The sequence below is a fragment of the Humulus lupulus genome, chromosome 1, assembly GCF_963169125.1.
Source record: "Humulus lupulus chromosome 1, drHumLupu1.1, whole genome shotgun sequence".
NCBI lineage: Eukaryota > Viridiplantae > Streptophyta > Magnoliopsida > Rosales > Cannabaceae > Humulus > Humulus lupulus.
In genome coordinates this window covers 86,700,727-86,707,930 of record NC_084793.1, presented here as the reverse complement: position 1 = coordinate 86,707,930, position 7,204 = coordinate 86,700,727, and the positions used below count along the sequence as shown (strand labels likewise).

The following is a 7,204-nucleotide window of genomic DNA, read 5'->3' as shown; positions in this document are numbered from 1 at the left end:
TCTTTTTTTATTGGTTTTATACCTTAACCCGTTAATTACACTTAGAGCACGTTTTTGACCAAAGGACTCAGGTAATGAGTCAAATTTCCAGTCCACCGTTCACCGTAACTGTTCTGGGGTAGCCAGGGCGTTACATTAAGGAATTGTTAACTCTTTGTCCCCACCATGGCTATGAAAAATGGCGCCTAGTCAGCTATTTCTATGAAGGCATCACTATTCATGAACGCCAGTTTGTAGAAATGATGTGCAATGGTGAATTCCTTAAAAAAGATCCTGAAGAAGCCTTGGAATATCTCAATGAGCTTGCAGAAAAATCTCATACTTGGACTGGTCCAAGTGCTACTGAAAGCACTAATCGAAATCGACCAGCAGGAATTTACCAATTGAGGGAGGAGGACAGCCTCAAAGCCCAAGTTGAGTCCTTAACAAAGCAACTTGAGGCATTTAAGACAAAAGGTGGGCAAGGACTTCATATGATTGCCCGAGCAGAAACACATGAGCCATGTTTTGTGTGTGGAGGAACGGATCATTTAGCTAAGGACTGCTTAGCTTTTAGGGAAATGAGGGGGGTTTATGAAGAGCAATGCAATGCCTTAGGGGCCTATAATAATCCATTCTCTCATACGTACAACCCTGGTTGGAGAAACCACCCAAATTTCAGCTGGAGAGATCCCAACCAAGCACAATCTTCTGGAGGGCAATGGAGAAATGAGCACCAGTCTCAACCATCAAAAGCTCAACCTGCTCCTCAATACAATGCTCCTCCTCAAAGGAGTTCTCTTGAGAACACCCTTCCTTCATTCATGGAGGAGCAAGCCAAAATAAATCGTCAAATGATGGAAGAAATCAAGGAAATGAAAAGTCAATTTTCAAAACTGACTGGATCCTTGGTTAATTCTGAAAGAGGCAAACTTCCTTCTCAGCCTCAATTCAATACACAAGGGCACCATATGGCTCAAACCTCCAACTCTAACGATCAAAACGTTAAGGAGGCTAATGCCATCACAACTAGAAGTGGTAAAGCTTTGGAAGATCCACCAATACCATATACTACTTCAAAATTTCCAGATGTTGTCTCTGAAAGTGTGCCATCCAATGCTTCTGCAAAAGTTCCATTTCCCCAGGCTCTAAGACCTGCTGGGAAAATTCCTGAAAATCGAGGAGAAATCCTTGAGCACTTGACACAAGTGAAGATAAATCTTCCTTTGCTTCACATCAAACAAGTGCCAGCCTATGCTAAAATCATCAAAGATCTTTGCACTGTAAAAAGGAAGCATCATGTCAAGAAGACTGCTTTCTTGACTGAGCAACTTAGTGCGGTAATTGAACAAAAGACACTGCCAAAATACAAAGATCCTGGTTGTCCCACCATTTCCTGTCAAATTGGGACTCATGAATTCAGCCAAGCCTTGCTAGACTTAGGAGTGAGTGTCAATCTCATGCCTTATTCTGTCTACTCGCAACTTGGTCTTGGTGAAATCAAGCCTACTTCTGTAGTCTTACAGCTAGATGATCGTTCTATTAAGAAGCCTAGGGGTATTGTTGAGGATGTTCTTGTTCAAGTTGACAAATTCTATTACCCCGTTGACTTTCTCATTCTAGATACTCAATCTGTGGTTAACATGGAGTCAAAAATCCCTATCATACTTGGAAGACCTTTCCTTGCTACAGCTAATGCCCTTATTAACTGTAGGAATGGTCTCGTGAAAATATCTTTTGGGAATATGACTCTAGAGGTCAATATTTTTCATGTTGCAAAGCAACCACATGATGATGATGAATGTTATCAGACATTTCTGATTGACACGCTCATTCCTGAGGAGATTCAATTGCAAAGCAATTGTGATGATCTTGATGAACTCCTCTATTTTTCTGAAAGTTTTGGTTTTCATGAGTCAATTAATGAAATTTCTTGTTACAAAGACTCACAAAACGAAAGAACAAAGTTTTGGCAACCTCGCTTTGAAGAGCTACCTAGTGAAAGGGAAAAGACAAAACCTTCTGCTGAAGAGGTTCCTATTGTTAAGTTAGCACAACTACCTGAGGGTTTAAAACATGTCTTCTTGGGAGATGGTGATACCTTTCCTGTTATCATTTCGTCCAAACCCAATCCTTCATAAGAAATTAAGCTAATTAAGCTACTGCAAAAGCTTAAATCTGCATTAGGTTGGACGATCGCTGATATTAAAGGCATTAGCCCTTTAATTTTCTCCCATCGAATCAATCTGGAGGATGGGGCAATCCCTCGAAGAGATCCTCAAAGAAGATTGAACCCCACAATGAAAGAAGTTGTGAAAAATGAAGTGCTGAAACTTCTGGATGCTGACATCATTTATCCAGTGGCTGATAGCAAATGGGTTAGTCCAACTCAGGTAGTGCCTAAAAATTCGGGTGTAACTGTTGTTGAAAATGAGAAAGGGGCCCTTGTCCCCACAAGAACTGTGACGGGTTGGCACATGTGCATTGACTATCAAAAATTGAATTCTACCACCCGCAAAGATCATTTCCCACTTCCATTCATCGACCAAATCCTTGAACGTGTGGCTGGTCATCCTTTTTATTGCTTTCTTGATGGCTATTCAGGCTATTATCAAATTGAGATTGCAATGGAGGATCAAGATAAGACCACTTTCACATGTCCTTTTGGTACTTATGCTTTTCGGCGTATGCCATTTGGACTGTGTAATGCACCAGCCACCTTACAAAGGTGCATGATGAGTATTTTCAGTGACATGGTTGAAAAATGTATGGAAGTATTCATGGATGATTTAACAGTCTTTGGAAACTCTTTTGACGCATGTCTTCTTAATTTAGAAGCTGTTTTGACACGATGTATTGAGAAAGGTCTTGTGCTCAATTGGGAAAAATGCCATTTCATGGTATCTTCAGGCATAGTCTTGGGACACATTGTCTCTGAAAGAGGAATTGAGGTTTATCAATCTAAGATTGATCTCATTTCTAATTTGCCCACTCCAAAAACTGTCAAAGATGTCAGATCTTTTCTTGGGCATGCTGGTTTTTATAGGAGGTTCATTCAAAACTTTTCAGCGATTTCTCGTCTGCTATGTAACCTCTTAGCCAAAGATGCTACTTTTGAGTGGACGCCTAAGTGTGAGGATGCCTTTCGAACACTTGTTGCAAAATTGACCTTCGCCCCTATTATGCAGTCACCTGATTGGGATTTGCCTTTTGAAATCATGTGTGACGCAAGCAATTTTGCTGTAGGAGCTGTTTTGGGACAACGAAGGGAGGGGAAACCTTTTGTTGTCTACTATGCAAGTCGAACTCTTAATAGTGCTCAAATGAACTATTCCACTACTGAAAAAGAGTTGCTTGCCGTTGTCTTTGCTCTTGACAAATTCCAAGCATACTTGATTGGCTCACCTATTACAATCTTTACAGATCATTCTGCCCTTAAATATCTCATTTCCAAAAAGGATGCTAAGGCGCGCTTAATACGGTGGATCCTTTTATTGCAAGAATTTGACATCACAATCAAAGACAAGAAAGGTGTTGAAAATGTCATGGCAGATCACTTATCCCGACTTGAATTCAGTGATTCCGCTGATGGTCCACCTATTCTTGATGATTTCCCCGATGAACAACTGCTTGTTGTTACTAAGTTACCATGGTATGCACATATTGTTAACTACTTAGTAACAAGTGAACTTCCTTCTGAGTGGAGTTCACAAGACAGACGCAAGTTTCTGGTCGAGGTGCACAATTTCTATTGGGATGATCCATACTTGTTCAAGTATTGCCCCGACCAGATCATGCGGAGATGCATCCCTGATGATGAGGTGTCTAGTGTTCTGAACTTTTGTCATAATGATGCTTGTGGTGGTCACTTCTCTGTGAAGAAAACTGCTGCAAAAATCTTACAGTGTGGTCTTTATTGGCCCACTTTGTTCAAAGACACCAATGAATTATGTCGTTCATGTGTGAGGTGCCAGAAGTTAGGTTCTTTGTCCCGTCGTCATATGATGCCTTTGAACCCAATTCTTGTGATTGAGATATTTGATTGTTGGGGGATAGATTTCATGGGACCATTTCCATCTTCTTCTGGTTACATTTACATTCTCCTTGCTGTGGATTATGTTTCCAAATGGGTCGAGGCTGTACCCTGTCGAACCAACGATAATGCAACAGTTACCAAGTTCTTAAAAGAAAATATTTTGTCAAGGTTCGGTACGCCTCGTGCCATCATTAGTGATCAAGGCACTCATTTTTGCAATAAGTCTTTTGAGGCTCTCATGCGCAAATATGGTGTACTTCATAAGGTTGCTAATTCCTATCATCCGCAAACCAATGGGCAAGCGGAGTTAGCCAATAGGGAGATAAAACAAATTTTGGAAAAAACGGTAAATCCCGACCGAAAAGATTGGTCTTCTCGTCTTCTTGACGCACTCTGGGCATACCGTACTGCTTTCAAATCCCCTCTTGGGATGTCTCCCTATCGGCTTGTTTATGGGAAAGCATGCCATTTGCCTGTTGAACTTGAGCATAAGGCATATTGGGCTGTCAAAGCCTTTAATTCTGATCTATGTGCTGCAAGCATTAATCGCAAACTCTAGCTGTCTGAAATTGAGGAGTTGAGAAATGAGGCATATAATAATTCTAGGATCTACAAGGCAAAAATGAAAGTTGCTCATGATAAATAGATCCTGCGAAAGCATTTTGAGGTGAATCAAAAGGTGCATCTTTATGATTCTCGGTTGCATTTCCACCCAGGTAAGTTGAGATCGTGGTGGACTGGCCCATTTGTGGTGAAACAAGTTTTTCCCAACGGTTCTGTTGAAGTTGAGGACCCAACTGATGGGAGAATTTTCAGAGTCAATGGCCAGAGATTGAAGCATTACATTGAGAGTATGAGTCATGTTGAAGAGGTCCTTCTTGAGGACCCTGTTTATACACTCTGAGTTGTTTATTTCTTTTATAGGTTTTATTTTATTTTATTTTTCTGCTTTTCTTTTAGTTTTGTGTGTTTTCGTTTTTTGTTTGTTTTTGGTTTGTTTTGTTGCTATCAGGTTGTTTCAACTATTGCCCCATGGATATTGTCATCTTCCAGGTGTTCTCTTTCCCTATCTTTTTCATTGCATATTTGTTTTGACATTGAGGACACTGTCTGATTTTCGGTTGGGGGTGGTGAGCTCTGGTGAGCTTTCATTTGGAGAATTACATTGTTGTGTTGAATTTTTAAGTCAAATTTTCTCAAAATTTTCTAAGCATGATCGAAATATTTTGTTTGAGTTGGTTTTTTCTATGTTTAGCTATTAAGGAGTGATTTCCAGAGTTCTTTAATGCACTTTCCAAACATGTGGTAAGATGGTTGTTAACACAAATAGTTGAGAAAATTTTCAAGTTTAAAGTTTTCCATTTTTTTGGTGAGTTGTGAGAGTTGAGAAAACGACTTTTTGAACTTTTATTGATCATTTGAGTTGGTCAAATCATATTTTTGGAATTTAAAACATGACATGTGCTGGAGGGATAATTTCATGTTTAAAAGAGCCTTTGTTGTAATGTTATTTTCATGTTTCTTTTTGTTCATGTATTTAGGTGTTGCCTCTTGTCAAAAAAATAAAAAAAAGAAGAAAAAAAAAATAATAGAACAAGAGCAACATTTCGTTATTGTGTTTTCTTTTTATTTTATTGTCAAAAAAAAAAAATTGTTCCATATAAAAAAAATGAATGAAAGAAACATCACTTCATATGTTTCTTTAAAAAAAAAAAGTGTTCTTTTCTATATTTATAATTCTCTTTTAGTTGGCTCTTTATTCTTCGAGTTTCTTGTGTAAATCTCAAAGGTTGTTTGTCATATGAATTCTAATTATTTGATTTGTCTATCTTGTGATCAATATTTGTTCAAATTGTTTGTCCTAAAAAGTTTGTCTTCTCTCATTTGAGCGTTAATTGTTACAATTCCAACTCCAAGAGACGTGTCATCTCTCCCATTAAAAAAATACTTTCAATGCCTGTGATGAAATTGGAGTTGAGACCTTTACGCTTTTGAGATTTTTCGATACTATTTGTGTTATGGCTTGTGGTAAGAAATTGATATGGTTTGGTGCACACACACAAAACTCTGGAATTACAACTGAGTAGTCTACATAACAATTTCTGATTTCTTGATGACATTTTAAAAATGCTTGGCTAGTTTTGATTGGTTTGACTTGATTTTTCAGCTTGATAATTTTCTTCTCCGCTTGAATTGCTAGGGACTAGCAATAAGCTGGTTGGGGGTTGTGATTAGTGGTAAAAAAAATGCATATTTATTGATCTCAAATGTTAAATTTAATTAATATTTTCAGGAAATTAATGAAAAATATTTTTACAACTGAAAATATTTAGTTTGAATTTAATTTGTTTTATTTTGCAGAAATTATGTGCATTTTGATACAAATAAAAAGAAAGAATTAATTGAGAAAGAAAGAGATGGAAAAGTGGTGTATTTGGAAGAATGATGAAATAAATGGTAGACAAGAAGAGGAGCCCAAGTCTTTAGCAGGCGCAGTCCAAGAGCTTCATGCACCCAAATATGAGATTGCTCCACTCCATGCGTACTTCAACTCTTCCAATCTATTTGTTTCCATGCATGATCCCACAATTATCTCCCTTTATGAGCTTGGCATGTGGTCAAATTACACAAAATGTGTTGCTGAAGGCAACGTTTTTGGACTCCCAGCCAAGCATGAGCACTGGTTCTATTTCAATTAATAGCATTAAAAAGAATGATATTCTCATTTATTAGTCAACGACCAGCTTTGAAATTCTTTTTATCATTTTGATTTTTTGTTATAATTGTGTCCCCAAAATACTATAAAAATGGACCTCTTGTACATATTTGGGTGTGTAATTTTTCATTGGCAAAAAATATAGTAAATTTTAGTCTTATTTTGTCTATCTCTTCTCATATTTTCTCTTTAGATTATTGTGAGAATGACTAGCATTTTTGACTAGTTTCCTAGATAAGGTAAAGGATGATCCTATATGCAAGGTAAAATTTATTTGTGTTTTGATTCACCAAATGCTTAAAGTTTATACATTTGAGTAATATATTTTTCTTCTATTTTTCTCTATCTCTATATCAATATATTTATCTATTTAGTATTATATAGAAATAGTCATGCTTTCTCTATGTGAATATGATTAGTACAAATATATTGATATTATAATTTTATGATTAGTCTTTTATTGCATTATTGCC

General features: G+C 37.3%; 1 pseudogene; it reads left to right on the top strand.

The window, feature by feature from the left end:
• The first annotated feature begins 239 nt into the window (after positions 1 to 239).
• Positions 240 to 5,110, top strand: LOC133817776 (uncharacterized; annotated as a pseudogene).
• Positions 5,111 to 7,204: the final 2,094 nt, after the last annotated feature.